The following is a 23,674-nucleotide window of genomic DNA, read 5'->3' as shown; positions in this document are numbered from 1 at the left end:
TCTGCTCTCTCAGTTATAAGTATTTGCTTCAGACGAAACAGGCAGACTATCCAGAAAGAAAACTTCCAAAGTTGTGCCCTCTGGCGGCATAGTCAGACAATGGCACAGCTTATTTTCTGCTGTATCTGATTCAGCTGAGCTTTGCTAGCAGGTAGCAATTGCAAGATCTGTTGCTGACAAATGAGAAGGGCAGCCCTCCGCCCCCCCACACACACACAAAGACTCCCCTGTTCTGTGCTCTGGAGTCCTGTGCTCCTGTCATACCTTTGCTATGTAAGAACTGTGTAATTTGGGGCAAGTTACTTAACACTCTTGAACTTAAGTTTCCTCTCTTCTAGAGCAGAATGATAACAATCCCCACATCATGTGGTTATCAGGAGTATCAAGTAAAATTTAGAGGTGGTATATATATAGCTACTATATAGTACCTGGCACATAGCAGGGATCCAGAAACTGTTCATTCTCTTCCCCTTCATCTACTATCTTGATTCTCTTCCCCCACCCCAAGTCTCCATAGTCCCTGTACTCCACCTCCCTCCCATTCCAGACTACTGTTCAGTTCTCCTTTCTGGTAACACATTCTCCCTAAGATGAAATTGATGGATTGACTGTTAATGTGTAAGATCTTCTCTAAAACTTATATATTTTTATTTTTTTTTAAATCTTTATTAGAGTATAATTGCTTTACAATGGTGTGTCAGTTTCTGCTTTGTAACAAAGTGAATCAGGTATACATATACATATATCCCCATATCTCTTCCCTCTTCCATCTCCCTCCCTCCCACCCTCCCTATCCCACCCTTCTAGGTGGTCACAAAGCACCGAGCTGATCTCTCTGTGCTGTGAGGCTGCTTCCCACTAGCTATCTATTTTACGTTTTGTAGTGTATATATGTCCATGTCACTCTCTCACTTTGTCCCGGCTTACCCTTCCCCCTCCCCATATCCTCAAGTCCATTCTCTAGTAGGTCTGCGTCTTTATTCCCGTCTTGCCCCTAGGTTCTTTGGACCATTTTGTATTTTTTTTTTTTAGATTCCATATATATGTGTTAGCATACGGTATTTGTTCTTCTCTTTCTGACTTACTTCATTCTGTATGACAGTCTCTAGGTCCATCCACCTCACTACAAATAACTCAGTTTTGTTCCCTTTTATGGCTGAGTAATATTCCATTGTATATATGTGCCACATCTTCTTTATCCATTCATCTGTTGATGGACACTTAGGTTGCTTCCATGTCCTGGCTATTGTAAATAGAACTGCAATGAACATTTTGGTACATGACTCTTTTTGAATTATGGTTTTCTCAAGGTATATGTCCAGTAGTGGGATTGCTGGGTCGTATGGTAGTTCTTATATTTAAAATAATTATTTTGGTCTCGTGTAAAGCTGCTGGAGCTAGCACATTGAATAAAGAATCTCTAGGAAGTGCAGCCATATCAATAAACTCAACCAGATCTAAAAATATGTATCTCTCTTATAATTCAGAGTACCACTTAATTACTTTGTCATTTCATTTGATATTCCCCTTATAGGGTTTTCAACTCCCTTTACCTCTACTAGACCAGATAATCAATTTCAAAGTTTCATAATTTCATCAAAATTTTTTTCACAGAACTGGAACAAATAATCTTAACATTTGTACAAAGCACAAAAGACCCTGAATAGCTAAAGCAATCTTGAGAAAGAAGAACAGAGCTGGAGGTATCATACTCCATGATTTCAAACTACACTACAAAGTTATAGTAATCAAAACTATATGACACTGCCACAAAAACAGACACATAGATATCAATGGAAGAGAATAGAGAGTCCAGAAATAAACCTATCCTTATATGGTTGATTAATTTATAAAGAGGAGCCAAGAATATATATACAGTGGGAAAAAGACAGTGTCTTCAATAAATAGTGTTGGGAAAACTGAACAGCCACATGCAAAGAATGAAACTGGACCACTTTCTTATAGTATCTACACAAATAACCTCAAACTGGTTTAAAACCATGAATGTGAGACCTGAAACCATAAAACTCCTAGAAGAAAATATAGGCAGTACACTCTCTGACATCAGTCAGAGTGACATTTTTTGGTTCAGTCTCCTCAGGAAAAGGAAATAAAAACAAAAATAACTAAATGTTACTACATCAAACTAAAAAGTTTTTGCACAGTAAAGGAAACCATCAACAAAAGCAAAAGGCAACCTACTGAATTGGAGAAGATATTTTCAAATAGTATATCCAGTGAGGGGTTAACATCTAAAATATATAATAAACTCACACAACTCAATATATATTTAAAAATCTGAATAAAATTGGGCAGAGAATTTGAATAGACATTTTCCCAAGGAAGACATACAGATGGCCAACAGATACATGAAAGCTGCTCAATACCCTTAATCATCAGGGAAATGCAACTCAAAACTATAATGAGATATTACCACACACCTATCAGAATATCTATTATCAAAAAGACAACAAAAAGCAAAAGAATCTTAAAAAGAGTGGATATATGTATGTGCATAACTGATTCAATTTGCTGTACACCTGAAACTAACACAACATTGTAAATCAACTATATTCCAATAAAAATTTTTAAAAAGACAACAAAAAAGTGTTGGTGAAGATATGGAGAAAAGGAACCTTCGTGCACTGTTGGTGGGAATGTAAATTGGTGCAGCCACTGTGGAAAACAGTATGGAGATTCCTCAAAAATCTAAAAATAGAACTACCATACAATCCAGCAATTCCACCTCTGGGTATTTATAAAAAAAAAAAAAGAAAAAGAAAAAACCCACTAATTTGAAAGATACATGCACGCGCAACAGGGAAGACATATGGGAACATATGTTTATGTATGACTTTATCACTTTGTTATAAAGCAGAAACTAACACACCATTGTAAAGCAATTATACTCCAATAAAGATGTTAAAAAAAAAAAAGATACATGCATGCCAGTGTTTCTTGAAGCATTAATTACAATAGCCAAGATATGGAAGCAACCTAAGTATCCATCGATAGATGAATGGATAAATATGTGAGATATATATATATATATATATATATATATATACACAATGGCATATTATTCAGCCTTAAAAAAAGAAAGAAATCTTGCCATTTGCAACAACATGGATGGTCGCTGAGGATATTATGTTAAGTGAAATAAGTCAGAAAAGACAAATACTGTATGATCTCACCTATACGTGGAATATTTTATAAATAAATAAACAAACAGACTCAGAGATACAGAGAACAAACCAGTGGTCACCAGAGGGGAGAGTGGTGGGGGATTGGGCAAAATAAGTGAAGGAGATTCAGAGGTACAAACTTCCAGTTATAAAATAAATGTCTCAGATATATAATATAGAGCATAGGGAATATTGTCAATAATATTGCAATAACTTATTATTATAAGTTATTGTAACAATAATTGTCAATAATGTTGCAATGACAGATGTTTGCTACACTTGTGGTTTTTAATTTGTAATGTGTATAAATGTTGAATTACTATGTCATACGTCTGAAACATATAATTTTGTATGTCAACTATACCTCAATTTAAAAAATAAAGAGAGAGACAGAGACAATGGAGGCCAAAATACAGTGTTCAAAGAAAAAAACTGTCAACCAGTAATCCTATATCAAGCAAAGTGATCTTTCAAGAAAGAAGGTGAAATAAACACATTCCTGACAAACAAAAGCTTAAAGAATTTGTTGCTAGCATACCTGCGGTAGAGGGAACTTTCCTCAACATAATAAAGGCCATATATGACAAACCCACAGCCAACATCGTCCTCAATGGTGAAAAACTGAAACCACTTCCATTAAGATCAGGAACAAGACAAGGTTGCCCACTCTCACCACTATTATTCAACATAGTCTTGGAAGTTTTAGCCACAGCAATCAGAGAAGAAAAAGAAATAAAAGGAATCCAAATTGGAAAATAGGAAGTAAAGCTGTCACTGTTTGCAGATGACATGATACTATACATAGAGAATCCTAAAGATGCTACCAGAAAACTACTAGAGCTAATCAATGAATTTGGTTAAGTAGCAGGATACAAAATTAATGCACAGAAATCTCTGGCATTCCTATACACTAATGATGAAAAATCTGAAAGTGAAATTAAGAAAACACTCCCATTTACCATTGCAACAAAAAGAATAAAATATCTAGGAATAAACCTACCTAAGGAGACAAAAGAACTGTATGCAGAAAATTATAAGACACTGATGAAAGAACTCAAAGATGATACAAATAGGTGGAGAGATATACCTTGTTCTTGGATTGGAAGAATCAACATTGTGTAAATGACTCTACTACCCAAAGCAATCTACAGCTTCAATGTACAATAAATACTAAAGGAAGTTCTTCAGGCTGACAATGGGTGACCCCAGATTGTAATTTGAATACACACACACACACACACACACACATGCACACACAAAGAGCAACAGTAACTATGTAATTATAAAAAGACTGTATACAAGCATATTTACTCTCCTTTCCTTTCTTAACAGATTTAAAAGGCAATTGTATTAAAAATATGTACATAATATATTGTAGAGCTTATAACATATAGAAATGTAATATATTTAGCAAAAACAGCACAATGGTGGAAGGTAGGAGCAAAGCTGTATTGGACTAAGGAAATTACTCCAGATGGTAACTTGAATTCACAGGAACAAATGAAGAGAACCAGCTATGATAAATAAGGTTAATATAACAAAAGCTATAAACATGTACTTGTTCTCCTTCTTTCAGATTCTTCAAGAAACATAAAATTATATAAAGTAATAGTTATAACAATGTATTCTTGGGTTTGTAACATTTATTAGTTAACATGTATAACAATAATACCACAAAATAGGGTAAAGTGAATACAGCTATATAAAAGTAGTGTTTCTATATCTAACTGGAATTAAGTTAATATAAATCTGAAGCTGATATTAAAAAGTTAAGATGTATTAAAAAGTTAAGGTGAGCCCTAGAGCATCCACTTAAAAAAAACCCACTAAAAATATAATGAAAATGAAGAGTCTGGCTCGTGGTTAAAAACTTATGTGTGATTTTCAGGCCTGACCATAGGCAATTACAAAGGCTTTAACTGGCAGACTTCACAAGAGAACATTGCTCTCCCTACAACAGATGTCTTGTACAACCAATGCATTGAAGTCTCTGGAGGGCGTTGCTGTCAAGGAATCAGCCTCTCCTGGCTGGCCATGCTCTTACACATAGCTGCGTTCCTAGCCTGGGTGCCTCCACTTGGGGGCCTTTTTAACAGGTGCCTTTGGCAGAGGCCTTCCTCAGGTGCCTCTGCTGAAATCTCCTTGGGTGGGGGATGGAGAGGGAAGGAACCTTGAAGACACATTTTCTCCTTTCTGAATCAGTACTCATTACACTCTTAGCTCTTCCCCTTCTCCTATTCTCCAGCTCCTCGGACCGTAAAACAACGGGAGCATTTTGTTCAGGGCTCCTTCCAGTGAGACAGTGAGACAATCTCCATGTCTGTGTTCATCCATCTGACCCTGTGCTGGTACTGGTCCATGGGCAAAATGGAAAAGAGTGGAATCAGCACTTTCTCCAGTTTAGCTTTTTGCTTATCTTATTGCAGTAAGTGATTTAAGTAAGGCTTGAGTGTTACTTTCACTTTGGTTTGTTGTCTTAAACAGCTACTCTGACATCTGGCAGATCAGCTTTCTCTCCAGTTCAACTGAGCTCCTGACAAATTGGTGTAGAGAGCCAAGCGGTCAATTAACCACAATGCTATCCTGGAAAATCAAACAGCCTGAAGATCCCGCGCAGTACCTTTGAGAGGTATTAGCAGAGTCTGCAGGGCATATTAAAAGGTTGCTAGTGGATTATTTGCAAGAGTCTAAAAGTCCCATGGGGCACTTTGCCAGCCATGCGTATGGGTCTTGGGAAATGCTAGAGGAAGCCATGGGGCATTCTTAGAGTGTGTTAGCATATTTTTATATAAAGTTTTCAGCTCTGAGGGCATTTTCTAGTCCTCCTTAATGCCTGACTCCCTGGCAGATCTCACCTGGCTAGTCAGACAAATGATCCAACAGACGGGTTCAAAGAAAGCTAGGGAAGAAATATCGTAGCCACTGTTTAGGGCTCTCCAACAATGAGATGGGAGGGGTGCTGTCGCGCAAGCTGAGTAACTTGTACTCTATGTCCCTGGTGCCAATAAACACCCTGCTGTCAGCAAGTTGTTGAAACTTCAAGAGAGAAAAGAAGTGTAGTACCCCTCAAGATTGCTTTGTCCAGCAGCCCCAAAGAGACCTTAGAAACTTAATTAGATCCCACCAGAGGTAATCTAGCTAAAGTTAATAAAGGGAGAGTGGCACAGTGTGGGGTGCATTACTACAAACTCTGTCCTTCAGATTGCCCTTATGGCAGCCGTTGCCAGGATAACAGAATGCAAACAGCAGCAGCAACAGCAGCTGCAGCCTTCTGGTTGCCACCTCCTTCCAGGGAAGCCTGATCGCTGCTTGAACAGGCCCACCCTGCACGCCCCCAGGAGTCCTAGCCAGGAAACAGCTGTCCACCCTAGTCAGTTGCTTCACCCACTCTCTGCTCCTTCTCCCTCTCCTGCTCCAGAGAAACTGTGGCCAAATCCAGGGAGGTTGCCTTGCTGGGGTCTCTATGTTGTCAGCCCCTGTGACTGACGCAGGTCCACGCCTCCCTGTGGACCTGGGAATGTATCAAAAGGCTCAGAAGCTTTGTCTAGACCTCTCAGCATTTTTTTTCTTCTTCTTTAAAAGAAATATTTTTTAAATTGAGGTCTGACATATAACATTATATTAGTTTCACGTGTACAACATAATGATTCAGCATATACATTGTGAAATGATCACCACAATGTCTAGTTAACATCTGTCACCTTACATAGTTACAAAAAAAATTTTTCCTTGTGATGAGACGTACTTTCTTAGCATCTTTAAAATATGAAATAGAGTATTAACTATAGTCACCATGCTGTTCATTGCATCCCCATGATTTATTTATTTTATAACTGAAGTTTATACTTTTTGATCCCCTTTACCCATTTTTCCCACTCTTCACCCACAACTGTTGGCAACCACCAATCCGTTCTCTGTATCTATGAATTTGGGTTTTTGATTTTGCTTTATTTTTTAATTACTATTTTTTTTTGCGGTATGTGGCCCTCTCACTGTTGTGGCCTCTCCCGTTGTGGAGCACAGGCTCCGGACGCGCAGGCTCAGCGGCCATGGCTCACGGGCCCAGCCGCTCCGCGGCATGTGGGATCTTCCCAGACCGGGGCACGAACCCGTGTCCCCTGCATTGGCAGGCAGACTTTCAACCACTGCACCACCAGGGAAGCCCTGGTTTTGTTTTATTTTAAGTTTCGTTTTTGTTTTTATGTTCCACATATACATACAGTATTTGTCTTTCTCTTTTTTAATTTAATTTTTATTTTATATTGAGGTATAGTTGATTTACAATGTTGTGTTAGCTTCAGGTGTACAGCACAGTGATTCAGTTATACATATACATGTATCCATTCTTTTTCAGATTATTTTCTCACATAGGTTATTACAGAATATTGAGTAGAGTTCCCTGTGTTAAACAGTAAGTCCTTGTTGATTTTCTATTTTATATATAGTAGTGTGTATATGTTAATCCCAAACTCCTAATTTATCCCTCTCCCCCACCTTTCCTCTTTGGTAACCATAAATTTGTTTTCTAAGTCTGTTTCTGTTTTGTAAATAAGTTCATTTGTATCATTTTTTTTAACTCCACATATAAATGATATCATATGATATTTGTCTCTCTCTGAGTTACTTCACTTATTATGATAATCTCTAAGTCCAACATGTTGCTGTAAATAGTATTATTTCATCCTTTTTATGACTGAGTAATATTCCATTTTATATATGTACCACATCTTCTTTATCTATTCCTCTGTCGATGGACATTTAGGTTGCTTCCATGTTTTGGCTATTGTAAATAAATAGTGCTGCAATGAACATTGGGGTGTATACATCTTTCCAAATTATGGCTTTCAATGGATATATGCCCAGGAGTGGGATTGCTGGATCATATGGTAGTTCTATTTTTAGTTTTTTAAGGAACCTCCATACTGTTCTCCATAGTGATTGTACCAATTTACAATTGTACCAATTCCCACTAACAGTGTAGGAGGGTTCCCTTTTCTCCACACCTTCTGCAGCATTTATTGTTTGTAGACTTTTTGATGGTCATTCTGTTTGTCTTTTTCTATCTGACATTTTTCACTTAGCTTAATGCCCTCAAGGATCATCCATGTTGTCATAAATGGTAAGATTTCATTCTTTTCTATTGCTGAATTATAATATATATATGTATACATATATACATATGTATATATATATTCGTGTGTGTGTGTGTATATATATATATATATATACACATATGTACGTATGTCACATTTTTTTATCCATTCATCCATCGATGGACATGTAAGCTGTTTCCATACTTTGGCTAATGTATGTTGTAAATAATGCTGTTATGAACATGGGTTCATGTATCTTTTTGAGTTAATGTTTTTGTTTTCTTCAGATAAATACCCAGAAGTAGAATTGCTAGATCACATGGTAGTTTTATTTTTAATTTTTTGAGGAAACTCCATATTCTTTTACATAGTGGCTACACGAATTTAAATCCCGGCAACAAGTCGCAAGTATTCCCTTTTCTCCACATACTCACCAACACTTGTTATTTGTTTTCTTTTTGATAATAGACATTCTAACAAGTGTGAGGTGACATCTCATTATGATCTTGATTTTCATTTCTCTGATGATAAGTGATGTTGAGCATTTTTCATGTACCTGTTGGCTATCTGTATGTCTTCTTTGGAAAAAATATGCATTCAGATCTTCTGCCCATTCTTAATTGCATTTTTTTTTTTGCTCTTGAGTTTCAGGGGTTCTTTATATATTTTAGATATTAACCCCTTGTCAGATATATGATTCACAAATATTTTCTCTCATTCAGTAGGTTGCCTTTTCATTTTGTTAATGGTTTCCTTTGCTGTGCAGAAGCTTTTCAGTTTTATGTAGTCCCACTTGGTTTTGTTTGTTTGTTTGCTTTTGTTGCTTTTGCTTTTGATGTCAGATTCAAAATTATCACCAAGACCTATATGAAGTAGCTTACCATCTATGTTTCTTCTAGTTTATGGTTGCCAGTCTTAAATTTAAGTCTTTAATATAGCTTGAGTTAATTTTTGTGTATGGTGTGAGATAATGGTCCAGTTTCATTCTTTTGCATGTGACTATACAGTTTTCACAATACTATTTATTGAAGAGATTGTCTTCTCCCCCTTGTATAGTCTTGGCTCCTTTGTTGTAGATTAATTGACTATTTATACGTGTGTTTATTTCTGAGTGCTGTATTCTGTTCCATTGATATCTATGTGTCTGTTTTTCTGCCAGTACCATACAGTTTTGATTTCTATAGCCTTATAATATACTTTGAAATCTAGGAGCATGATGTCTCCACCTCTTTTCTTCTTTCTCAAGATTGATTTGGCTATTTGAGGTCTTTTACAGTTCCATACAAATTTTAGGATGGTTTGTTCTATTTCTATAAAAAAATGCCATTGGAATTTTGATAGGGATTGCATTAAATCTGTAGATTGCTTTGGGTAGTATGAACATGTTAACAATACTAATTTTTCTAATCCATGTGCATGGCATAGATTTTCATTTATTTGTGTCTTCTACAATTTCTTTGATTAAGTTCTTGTAGCTTTCATTATATAGGTCTTTCACCTCTTTGGTTAAATTTATTCCTAGGTATTTTATTCTTTTTGGTGCAATTGTAAATGGGATTGTTTTCTTAATTTCTCTTTCTGATAGTTTGTTACTAGTGAATAGAAACACAACATATTTTTGTATATTGATTTTGTATCCTGCAAATTTACTAAATTCTTGTATTAGTTCTAGCAGTTTTTTAATGGAGTCTTTTGGTTTTTCTATATATAACATCTTATCATGTGCAAATAGTGACAGTTTTACTTCTTTCTTTCCAATTTGGATGTCTATTTCTTTTTCTTGCTTAATTGCTCTTGCTAGGACTTCCAATACTATGTTGAATAAAAGTGGTGAGAGGGGGCATCCTTGTCTTGTTTCTGCTCTTGGAGGAAAAGCTTTCAGCTCTTTACCATTGAGTATGATGTTAGCTGTGGGATTGTCATATGTGGCCCTTTACTATGTTGAGGTACATTCCCTCTATACCCAATTTGTTGAGATTTTTATCATAAATGGGTGTTTAATTTTGTCAAATGCTTTTTCTGCATTTATTGAGATGACCTTCTATTGAGAGGATCATCTATTGAGATGACGTTTATCCTTCATTTTGTTAATGTGATGTACTGCATTGATTGATTTACAGATGTTGAACCATCCTTGTATCCCTGGAATAAATCCCACTTGATTATGGTGTATTATCCTTTTAATATCTTTATTGTTGAGTTTGGATTGCTACTATTTTGTTGAGGATTTTTGCCTCTATGCCCATTAGAGATTTGGGCCTATAATTTTCTTTACTTGTGATGTCCTTGCCTAGTTATGTCCGAGCAATGCTGACTTTGTAAAATGAGTTTGGAAGAGTTCCCTCCTCTTCTATATTTTAGGAGTTTGAGAAGAATTGCTCTTAATTCTTTTTTTAAATGTTTGATAGAATTTATCAGTGCAGATAGAATTTTGTTTCTTGGGAAGTTTTTGATTATTGATTCAATCCCCTTACTAGTAATATGTCCAGATTTTCTATTTCTTCATGATTCAGTCTTTGGTAGGTTGTATGTTTCTAAGAATTTATTCATTTCTTCTAGGTTGTCAGATTTTTTGATGTATAGTAAGCTCTTACGATCCTTTGTATTTCTGTAGTACCAGTTTTAACATCCCCTCTTTCTTTTCTGATTTTATTTATCTGAGTCTTTTCTCTTTTTTTCTCAGTGAGTCTAAATAAAAGTTTGTCAATTTTGTTTATTTCTCCAAAGAACCAGCTCTTAGTTTCATTGATCTTCTCTATTGTCTTTTTAGTCTCTATTTCATTTATTTCTGCTTGATTTTTGTTATTCTCCTCCCTCTACTAACTTTGGGCTTATTTGTTCTTCTTTTTATAGTTCCTTTAGGTTTAAAGTTAGGTTGTTTATTTGACATTTTTCTTGTTTCTTGAGGTAGGCATTTATTGTTATGAACTTCCCTCTTAGAACTGCTTTTGCTGCATCCCCTAAATTTCAATTCATTGTATTTCCATTTTTGTTTGTGTTGATGTATTTTTAAAATTTTTCTTTGATTTCTTCTTTTACTTAGTACTTCTTATATTTTCCATCTCTTTGTGGAAGTTCACAGTCTGTTCATCCATTCTTCTCCTGAGTTTGGTGTACATCTTTACTTTTACTTTACCATTACCTTTAACTCTTTATCAGGTTTAAATTACTTATCTTCATTTCACTAAGATTTTTTTTTCTGAGATTTCATCTTTTTTCATTCAGAACATATTCCCCTGTTTCTTCATTCTGCTTGACCCTCTGTGTTGGTTTCAGTGCATTAGATGAACCAGGCACCTCTCCCAGCCTTGAAGTAGTGGCCTTAGGTAGGAGATGAACCTTGTCATTCAACCCTTCCATAGCTCTTGGTTATCTCTCAAACCTTTGTGATTGTCCAAGCAGCCTATTATAATTTTAATAGCTCCAAGTAGTTGAGGGTGTGCTAAGACCTGTCAGCATCCCAAAGGGGAGGATCTCATTCAGCTCCTAGATTCAGGCTGATTGAAATCCAGACCTTCAGGCAGCAGCTTTTAAAGTATGCAAGTATACACAGTCTGGTGGGATCACAAGCGTGTGCCATTCTAGCCACCAAATCCAGGCCGTTTGCAGGTGTCCCCTTGGAAGCAGTTTTAGAAGTTGGGTCTCCAGATAAGTATATAAGCTCTTTTATGGGAGATACTGGCAAGCTTTAGTAAGACAGAGGGAGAGCACAAAGATGGAATCCACTGTCCTACATTCCCTGAGAGCAGTTCCATAGGCTCCTTGGTATGAGCCAAACCTGAAGCCTTCCCCTCAGGCCAGTGCTCTGGGACAAGCAAATAAGCCTCTTTCACAGAAAGACTGGGGGTGCATTTCAGTCCATTGTTTCTGCAGTGTTATCGAGGTGTTAGCTTGTGAAGAAATATCTCTCTGATTGTTACAGTCCCATGGGACCCAGGAACACGAACTTCTCTGGCCACCAAACCCAGGCAGTCAAGGAGCATCCCCTTGGCAGCAGCCACAAAAATCAGGGCCCAAGACATGTATAAGAGTGCCCCTCTGGGAGATACTGTTGCTCCTGAGCACAGCAGAGGGAGAGTGTAAAGATAGCACCCACCCTCTGAGGTCTGTGGAAAAGATTACAGTCATGCCTTAGATGTGTGCTTAATTATAAGCTTGCCCCTCAGTCTGCATCTATGATGATTAGCTAATAGGCTTCTTTCAGAGACTGAGCTCCTGGATCTGCTGTCTCTTGCTGTGCCCTTGGGATGGTAACTATTTAAGAACTAATTTTCTGTTGGTTAAAATCCTGTGGGACCCACAAGCATAAGCCCCACTGGTCACCAGAGCCAGGCCATGTAGAGGTGTCCCCTGGTGGCAGTTGCAAGAATCTGGGCACCAGGCAAGGGTATAAGCTCCTTCCTGGGAGATAACAATGAGCTGTAGTGAGGCAGAGGGAGAGTGCAAAGATTGCATCCATTGGTCTCTGTTCCCTGAAATCACTTCTTAGGGCACCAGATGTGTGTTAAACCAGAAGCCTGTCCCTCAGGCCAAAGTTCCTGGACAAGCAAATAGGCCTCTTTCATATAAATACCAGAGTGTGTTTCAGTCTACTGTATGTGCAATGCCTTGGGGGTGGTAGGCTGCCAAGAACTGTCTCTTTGATTGATGCAGTTCCATGGTACCCAGGAACACAATTTCTCTTGGCCTCCAGAACCAGGAAATCAAGGGGCATACCCTGGGTGTTAGCTGCAAAAATCAGGGCACCAGATTTGTATAAAAGCTCCCCTCCCTGAGATACTGGTGTTTCGGAGCATGGCAGAGGGAGAGTGTGAAAATGGTGCCTACCAGCAGTAATGAGGCAGAGGGGGAGCATAAAGATGGTTCCCACCAGAAATAAAAATAAATAAATAAAAAGATGGTACCTCCTGGCTAGAGTAAGGCAGAGGGAGAGTACAAAGATGGCGCCCAATAGTCTGCTCCCAGAGAGTATTCCAGCAGGCTCTTAGATATGTGTGTTAAATTAGATGCCTGCCCCTAAGGCCAATATTTTAATACACACAAACTTCTTTCACTTAGCCTCTGAGTGCAATTGGCTACCTCTGAGCTAGGCCCTAGCGTGGGTGAGCCCAAGCACACAAGCCCTTTTAGAGCCATTTCTCATATTGCTACAGTCTTGTAGATCTCATGGCTGTGAACTCAGTTGGTTTTCAAAGCTAGATGTTTTGGGGGTTCAGCCCTCAGGTGCAGGTCTTAAAAGTTTGGGTGCCCAATGTGGTGTTCAAATCCTTTGCTACTCAGGGAGAAGCTCTAGGTTTTGAGTTCTATCCCAATTGTGGGTCACCATGCTAGGGGTGGGTTTTATAGGAAGATTGTGTCCCAGTCTCTTCTACCCACTTCTGTGAGGTTTTGTTTTTTTCTTGTTTGCTTGATGTGTAGTCATTGCTCAGCCAGCCTTTAGGTTTCCTTCAGAGGAAATTGTTCCATATAGCTATAGACTCAATGTATCCATGTGAGGGAGTGAGTTCAGGATCTTCCTATATAGCCATCTTGAACCAGAATCTGACCTCTCAGCTTTCAAATACAAATAAGACTGGGATCAAGCCAATGTCCCTATGTTACCAGGGGACCAGAGTTCCTATGCAAAGGTTAAAATTCAATAGAGAGGTGAAAAAATTAAACTCCTTGGCTTTCTAAGTATCATTTCATAGGTTACTGTGCTCCACACAACCACTGGCACCAAGATGAGGGAAAAGTAGATAATACCCTCTGATTTGGAGTCTAAATCCACAACCACTAATACCCTTACCTAAGCTTGACTCTGACAGGGTCCCTTAGAGCTCCTACAAATCTCTATTTTTATGACTCCCACAACTTAATGTGTTATTCGTATTGACATATTGTCTACATACATCTCTGCTAGCTTTTGCCCTCAGGACCTGATGGGAATTGCTACAATTAGGGCCATTTTAGTGGGTCATATGGAAAACCATAAATCTATGTGACTCATAGGTTATAGCTAATGGCTTGTAAATTTGATCTGGCCACTTGAAAGTCTCAGACTGGCCTATTAAAATGGGCCCCTTGGAGGGCAGAAACATTTAAATAAAAATCAGTTTTGCTCCTAATAAACTTTTTGTTACCCATACAGATGCTCACTAGAAAGGCCTCCAATAATGGTGAAGGAAAACATAATCAATGTGTAGACTGTGATTGTCCGCTAAATGCTGAGACTGAAGTGTCCTCTACCCTAAAGCAGGTAGATTTGTGATAGTTTGCCCCTGGGATCCACCAGAGATAGCTCATAGAAATTCAGACGCAATCCTAGACTTGGTCTACACACATGCACTGCCAGTGCCATTAGAAAATACTGAAACAACACAGAAAACCTACTACACCTGCCAAACCCTTCCCAAAGCTTAAAACACTGCCCAACATTCCCCAAGCCATGGGCCAGGACATTCCTAACAGTTTAATCACATTGAGTCTCTGGTCACATCTGGAGGGATTCACTGGATCCTAACTGGTACAGACATTTTCTCTGGGGTTTGGCCTAGTCATTTATATGTATTTCACTGACTTGGTCACATTATCCTGGACCTACAAAACAACAATTGTTTTCTGTTCAGGTTTCCTGAACACATTGCATCTAATAATGGCTTCACATTTGTGATTCAAAGTACACATCAGTGGACCCAATCATGGGATATATGATACAATCTCCAAGCTTCATATCATGCCCAAGCCACAGAGGTAATTGGAAAATTTAAAGGATAATCAAAGGACAAGCTTAAGCAGCTGACAAGATGGGACAAAATAATCCCAGCTTGGACTACATATCTCGAGTGAGTAGTCTGGGGTATCAACACAATAATTCCCCCAAAAAAGCCCTTATGCCATATGTTTGACCACACTGTCTACCTCCTTCCTTCAACTGTGTACCCTTCTTTTATAGTATTGACACTTTGGTCTCTGTAGTAGACCCTGCAAGGGCCTTCCATATCCTTTTATCTTTTTCTAAGGACCCAAATATATGGGAAATCAAAATAACAATTAAACATTTACTGGTTTATTATAAAGGATACAACTCAGGAATAGTGAATTGGAAGAAATGCATAAGCCAAGGTATGGGATAGTAGCATGGAGTTTCCATGCCCTCTCCAGGCATGCCACCTTCCCAGCACTTTGATGTTTACCAACCTAGAGGCTTCCTACATCCTGTTGTTTAGGGATTTTTAATGGAGATTTAATTACGTGGGCATGATTGATCAAATCATTTGCCATTGGTGATTGAAATCAATCTCCAACAGTTCTCCCCTCCCTAGAGATTAGTACATGGGGCTGAAAGTTCTAAACCTCTAATAATGGCTTGGTCTTTCTGGCAACCAGCCCCAATCCTGAAGCTATCTAGGGTCCAGCCAAGAGTCACCTCATTAGCATAAACTCAGGTATGGTTTAAAGGTTAAAGGGGCTTGTTATGAATAACAAAAGAAGTTTCTATCACCCCCTATGACTCAGAAAATTCCAAGTGTTTTAGAAACTAGGGACAAAGACCAAATATATATTTTCCATTATACCACACTTGTGCAAATTGCTTGTCCCCTCAGAACTTGCTCAAGACAAATCTTCCACTTCCCAGCAATACCACTATCATGTGTTAATGAAATGCTATTGTTCACCCCCAACTCTATGGTTTAATGGGTTAAGCAACATTCAGTTCATCAATAGGCAATTCAGGTTACATGAGTGTTTGGTGGCCCACCGTCAAACATTAGTTTGTTCTAGAGTTCAAGATCAAAAAATAAGCTGCTCTTAAAAGGACAGTGATGAAGGAAAATCTCAGTGGCCAAGACTTCAAGCAGTGCACCAGATTGCTCATTTTCCCTGAAAGCAAACATGAACAGAATTATGCATCTACCCTAATTCATGGACAATGGTTAATGGTTGGCCTGAATGATTGGGAACATGGAAAGGACATGAATGGAAAACAAGTGATAGGAGGTCTGGGGAAGCTGTATGTGTGTAACTCTCTGCAAATGACCATGGAGCATGAAGATATTTCTGTCCCATGCAAATATTCACCAAAGAGCAATATTAACAGAGTAGAAATTTTAATAATCAGGTGGATAAGATGATGCAATCTGTGGATGTCAATCAGCAACTTTTCCCAGATATTCCTGTCCATGCCAGATGAGATCATGAAGAAAGTGGCTATGCCAAATGAGATAAAGTTTATGCATGGGCTCAGAAATGAGGACCTCCACTCAACAAGTTCAATGAGACCACAACAACAGCAGATACCAACACTGAGTTTCAAGTAAGGCACTATACCTCAGGGGAACTAGCAAGCTATTTGCTTTTACCTTGATTACATTGGACCACATACATTATAGAAAGGGCATTGCTTTGTTCTCACAGGAATAGACATTGACTCTAAATGTGGCTTTGCCTTCTTTTCCCACAATTCTTTTGCCAAAACTACTATCCATGGATGTACAGACTTCCCTATCTACCATCATGATACCCTACATAGCATCACTTCTGACAAAAAAAATCTCGTTCCACACCAAACCAAATGTGGCAATGGGCTGATATTCATGAAACTCACTGGTCTGACCATGTTTCCCATCACCTTGAAACAGCTGGCCTAATAGAGAGTGAAAAGGCCTTTTGAACTCAGTTACAGTGCCAGCTAGATGACAACACCTTGTAGGGTAGGACAATGTCCTTTGTGATGTGGCATATGCTCTAAATCAGCATCCAAAATGTGGTGCTGTTTCTCCCATAGCCTGGATTCACAGGTTGGGGAATCAAGGAGTGAAAATGAGTGTGGATCCTCTCATTACTCCCCTACTAATCCACTAGCACAATTCTTGCCTCCTGTCCCTGTGAACTAGGCTCTCTGGATTCAAATGGATGAGTGCTTCCACTGAGGGGTACAACAATGGTTCCACTGAACCTGTAGTTGAGATTGTCACCTGGCCACCTTGGGTTACTCATGCCACTGAATGAACAGGAAAAGAGAGGAGTTAGAGTACTGGTTGGGGTGGTAGATCCTGACTATCTAGAAGAAATGGCATTGTCACACAAAATGGAGGATTGTAATGCAGGAGTTTCCCAGGGATTCCTCTTACTACTCCTGTACCTGAGCAGGACCCTATGGCGCCTTCCCAGGACATATTTCCCCCCATGTCCTTTGCCTGCCTCTTGTCTGTAGAAAACTTTAGCCTCCTAGGCCTTCCCTGAGATCTAGTCAAGCAAGACAAAATAACAATACTTTAGCCATTAAATGAAGTCAAGAACACTTAGTTCCTCCTCAAGGTCTATAGATATTATTCTGATCCAAGTCCTTTGAGCTGTTTTGAAGATACTGAAAGCCCCCCACCAAGTGGAAGAAGTTAACTGCATGCTGCCCACAAGTACATATACCTCAGACTGATTGGAACCAGAAGGTTGATAATGTGGACTCCCAATTACCTCACCACCAACCAATCAGAAGAATGTCCACAAGCTGATCACACAACCCACAACCCCACCACCCCAATCACTCACCCTGCCTTTAGAAACCTTTCCCTGAAAGCCATAGGGGAGTTCATACTTTTTGAGCACTAGCTACCTGGACTCCTTGCTTGGTGCCTGGCAATAAACATCACACTGTCCTTCACCACAACCTCGGGTCAGTAGATTGGCTTTATTGCATGTGGGCAAGCGGACTCAAGTTTGGTTCATTAACACTCCCATGTCTTGTGAACAAAATCAATGGAAAACTATAGCAGCCCATACAAAGAGAACTGCTAATGGTCCAGACCTTCCAGAAAGGAAAAATTGTGTCACTCCACACAAGACAAGGAAACTCACCGAGCTAAGGGACTTGCTGACAGCAATGAGACTATGGAATGGGTAGTAGAAGAAGGTAGGTGAAAACCTCAGTTATGATCACCAGACCAGTTGCGAACCCCAGGACTGTAATAGTCATGAGTATTTCTTCCTTATTTTGATATCAATATATCTGTCTTTATATTAACCATTTTTCTTCTACCTTCCTTTTCCCTTATTCCTTCCTATTTATATAACATGTGCTACTTATGGTTAATTTTTGTTTTGGTGTACAAGTTACCAGATGTCAAAGTGGTCTGAGAGGAAAAGTGAACATCACCCAAGATCCCAAGATGGATAAAGGGGATTGTATCTTCTTTTATGAAGAGAGTTAGCATGTTCTGATTTTTACATAGGAGAGTTGCATCATGATAGGCTGAAGCATGGCTTTGCTCTTTCCTTTGGTTGAATTGTGTATGGGTGCCAAGTTGACAAGGGCTGGACTGTGAAAGCACTGTTCTGTGTCAACTTGTCTAAGCCAAACTACATTTCCCAGAATTGTTTACTTTGCATGTTACAAGTTAGTGTTTGTCACCATAAAATTGTGCCTAAAATCTGGAAAGCTAAAATGAAACAGTAGCCATGTTTTATTGTTGGAAGGATGATGCAGGCCAGGTACCATGATGTAGATCACAAAATTTCTTGTACATCTGCTGGTTCCACTTGTTGATAATGGCAGTGACCAGGCTCACAACTCCAGCCTCCAGGGTCATATTCCTCTAGCTTCTATCATTTCTGGGCCAAGTTCAAGATGGACTTTGTGGCAAGAGTTGCATTTCTCTTGCAGGTCATACATGGCAGCAAATTTTTAGGCTTGATGTTAGACAAATTCTGACATGGGGGCCAATGAAAGAAAGGAATGATACAGGTTCCATCTTGCTTGCATGTTTCAATTTTTCCCTGCATTTCCCCAGTTCATATTTATTCTTCCTTCCCAGCCATGTGTCTTGTGAGTTGAGGATCAGCACCAGATGTGAAGGTAACAGCTGAACCAAAATTGTTTTACCAGTTCCTACAGTAACGTAAAGTCAAATCTCCATTATATTTTCCTTCCTCCAGAGAGAAAAAGTCAAGGACACTCTGAGAGGACAAGGGAACTGTGAAGGGGCAAAGCAAAAACTGTCCTACCAAGTCAGGTGTCTGATGCCTTGCTTTTGGTGCCCACCTTAAGTCCTTCCTCCTCCTTTCTTGAGAAAAGCCCACCCACTGTGACCCCTCCTGATTCTTTCAGCTACACAGTTAGTAGTAAATGTATTATGTGTAATGATACTTTATAGATCCAATTCACATTCAGTCTTTTCTCCAAGCCAGGCTTTGAGCCTCTCATTTTGGGGGACTGTGGCACCTCTTTCTCAGTCCCTGGCAATGCTTTTGGTCAAAGGTGGAGGGAGGGTGGTAGAGATAGCTTAGTCTGGTCCTTTCAGATTCCCTTAATTGGGGCCACTGACTTTCTCTGTGGCTGGCTAATTAACCTTCAGATGTCATGTTGCCCCCTAAGCTGGATAGAAAAAGCAATCTTGTTTAGATGCAGATTAGACATCAAGAAATTTTGGATGGAGACTTGACTCTGCCATTAATTTGCGTGACTTTCAGCAAGCCAATTAGGTGCTCTGGGACATTGATTTTCTCTGTGTCTGGTTAGTTACTTTGCTACATTCCCTTCAAATTTAAATCAGTGTTTTTTGGCAATGCCATGTTCCATTCTTGAGGTGAGACCAGAGACAAAATTAACTACCATATGATCCAGCCATCCCTCTTCTGGGTACTTATCCAAAGAATATGAAAACACTAATTTGAAAAGAAATATGTACCCCCTTGTTCATGGCAGCATTATTTACAATAGCCAAGATATGGTAACAACCTTAGTGACAATCAATAGATGAATAGATAAAGAAGATGTGATATATATCTTCTTTATATATAATATATATATATATTACTCAGTCATTTTAAAAATGAAATTTTGCCATTTGCAACAACATGGATTCCACTTGTGGGTATTATGCTAAGTGAAATAAGTCAGACAGAGAAAGACATATATCATATGATTTTGCTCATTACTGGAATGTAAAAAACAAACAAACATAATAAATGAACAAACCAAAGCAACCCAAACAAACACCTAGATACAGAAAACAGAGTAGTGGTCACCAGAGGGTAACCACTGAGGAGGAGGGCAAAATGGGTAACAAAACTCAGGTCCAGCTGCTCACTGCTCAAAAGCCAATACTCAAGAGGCAAGATTGGCAGAAAGGAAAGTTTGCTTTATTCCAGAGGCTGGCAGGTGGGGGAGAAGGTAGACTCATGTCCAAAGGCCAACTCTCTCCTGACAATCAGTGGGGAATAGCTTTTAAGGGGGAGTTTCAGGGTTTATAGGCAGAGGGAGGGGGGCATGCAGAAACGACACAGTCAGCTCTGACAGTCGTCTTGAAATTGGTCATGCAGTGGTCTAATCTGTGTTATCTTGATTGTTTTAAATACAGTTAATCTTCGGTTCCAGGGTGGGTTTGTCCCATTTCCTTGAGGCCAGTTCTCAGAATTATGGTAGCTTATGTCATGGCTACAGTCTAGTCATCATGTAGTTAACTTCTTCCACCTGGTGGGAGATTCAGTATCTATAAAACAGTTCAAAGGATATGGCTCAGAATATTATCTATAGCCCTTGAGAAGGAACTAAAGGTCCTTGACTATGCTTAATGACTAAACTATTATTATTTAGTCTTGTTGGACCATTTTCTTTTGTTTCTGCATTTTCTCACTTTTCAGATTAAACTTATTTTTTGGCTAAAGATTATTTCACCAACAAAAGGCAGGCAGAGGACATGGTTGGGGCAGGGGGTGGACGGTCTGTCCTGGGAAGGCCCCATAGGGTCCTGCTCTGTTTCAATATGGTGATGGATGGAAGGTACATTTTTGGTGCTAAGCATGCTGTTGTGTATTCAGAAGTAAAAATACAATGTTGCACACATGAAGCTTACATAATATTATAAACTAATATTATTTCAATAAAAATCATTAAATTTTTTAAATTTAAAATTTATTGAAATTTTGTTGGAGTGATGAAAGGGATTTATCAGTGTTATTTTTCTGATATATGATATTTCATAATTCATTTCCTATGTTTCTTTTTTCTAAAATATTTTTCAGTTACAAAATATTTTAATTTTCAGAATAAATACCATAAACGTGATCTATCCATTTTTTTAAGAATTTTTTTACACTTGATTTCTTGGTTTAGTGGGTCAGAATGCAGAAAGCCTTAGTTTAACTCAAATCATACTAAGAAGGCTGCCCTTTTAAAGTCTTTTACGGTTGCCTTAAATAAGAATTCTCCTTTCTATACTTATTCTTTAGAGGATTGATGTGTTTTTGGCAGCATTTATTAAACTCCTTCCAGCTCCTGTTTCTAACATTTCTTCAACCCTTTGTTCTGACTGATTTCATTTTAACTTTATATGTACTTTTTAAGGAGTTTTAATAACATTAGTAAATCCAAAATCCTTTCTCTCTCTCTTCTTGAAGACTTTTGCCACTGCTGAGATCTGAGCTATACAATTTTTTATGACTTTGTCCCTACTGACATGAGCTGTCCTTAGATGAAAATGGTGGGAGGGTATTACAGTTCCTGTGCTGCAGGGTGCAGTCATATTGGAATACTATAGTTTTGCTGACAATGGTGAAATTAACAGGACTCATGAACTCGTGTGGGCCTGAAGCACGAACAAGGACTCTAAGGTTCAAAGGGAGATTCAAAGCAATCCAGAACCAAGGGGTCTTGATCACTCATTGGACCACAGGCATGTCAATCCTCACTTCTCAGCAAATGAGCTTAGAGCTGGGCGATGACAGAAGTGGTCCTTTGTTGACCCTTCAAGCTTCCGCTCCCACCACCCGCCCCTCAGATTCTTTCCCACCTTGTCCACTGCCACCGCAGGTGCAGTTTTGGTAGGCTGCACTCCGCCCTTCCTGTCACAGGTCCCCCACAGGCACCTTCGCAGACTCTTGTCCCCTGTGCAGTCATCTTCTTTGTGCCTCCACCACCTCCCGGTGGCCCCAGTGCCAGCAGCGTCCCCTCAGTGGCAGTCAGTTTGGTGGCTGCCATCTTCACCGCAGTCATCACTGCACTGGATCACAGCTTAGGTCCAGGCAGGGATTCGTGCATCCCTCCTGCCATGTCTGCCACAGAGGAGCAAGACCCAACTCAAGGTGACCAGGACAGAGCTAATGGTGGGGCAGACCGTGACCCTGGACTCATCAAGGACCCCGTGGTTCCCCTTGAAGAAGGGTCAGATGAATTTGTGGGGGCTTCAGCCTTTCTGGCTTCCCAGGCAGTTGCCAGAGCTCTTCTGGAGGACGAGGGTGAGCAGGAGGCCTCCCAGCCCACAGTCGAGGAGGACAGGGATGTCCGGTCAGCAGAGCAAGAGGAGGACCTGGAGGAGGGGAAGGAGGAGGAGGAAGAGGAACAGGACTACGATGGCGAGGAGGAAGATGAGTATGAAGGGGAAGACCATAACGAGAGGTACAGGAGGAGGGTGAAGTAGTCGTTGTAGGGGTCCTTTAGTTACCCATGGCAGGGTTTCAATCCCTTTTCCAGGATCTGATCCAGTCCCTTACACGCTGTATCCATTAAAATGACCACGTCTTGAATCACCCTCATGCAGGCCGCATAGTGGTCAGGAGTTGTTCCCCAGAGCCCGAGGATCCAGAAGAGGGACCCATATCTCGGGAGGGCGAGGACCTGGTAGAGGGAACCTCCCCGCAAGTGCCCAAGGAACTTGTAGAGGAGGCGGCATCCCAGAAGGAAGAGGAACCGGCGGCAGAGGCCCAGTTCTGGGTGGGCAAGGTCCTGGCTGATGCCTCCGAGTCCTGGGAGACTGCGGCGTGTGGACCCGATGGGGCCGAGGCTGGCGAGTGGCGGCCCAGTCCTCAGGCCCTTGCAGCCCCTGCTGGGGCATCGGCCTCAAAGGCAGGCTGCGCTCAGCGCTGCCCTCTGGCGGTTAAGCAGCGGGTTAAAGCTCTCAAAAACCTTCAGGCACGATATGCACAAGTAGAAGCCCAGTTCTCTAAAGACCTTTAGGATCTTGAGAAAAAGTATGCTGCCTTCTACCAACCTCTGTTTGATAAGAGAGCTGACATCATCAATGCAATACATGAGCCCACAGAAGTCGAAGTCAGTGGCAAGTAGGTGTTCAGGAAGGAGCTTGGCAGGAAATGGAAAGAGAGCCTGAAGGAAAGGGGCAAGTGGCATACTTCACTTTTGGTTGATGGCCTGTAAAAATGTAAAGATTCTCAGTAGCGTGATCTGGGGAAATGATGAACTTGTACTGGAGCACCTGAGAGATGTAAAAATAAAATTTTCAGGGGTTGGGAACCCATGAGCTTCAGTGTAGAATTTCTCTTTAAGTCAAATGAATACTTTTTCAACAACGTTCTGACAAAAACATACCGAATGTGATCAGACCCAGATGGTTCTGATCCTTCTTCTCCAAAGGGCCAGAAATAATCAGCAGCACAGTGTGTGAGATCTACTGGAAAGACGGG

The sequence above is a fragment of the Delphinus delphis genome, chromosome X, assembly GCF_949987515.2.
Source record: "Delphinus delphis chromosome X, mDelDel1.2, whole genome shotgun sequence".
In the NCBI taxonomy this organism is placed as follows: Eukaryota; Metazoa; Chordata; class Mammalia; order Artiodactyla; family Delphinidae; genus Delphinus; species Delphinus delphis.
Note: the sequence above shows the minus strand (reverse complement) of the source record.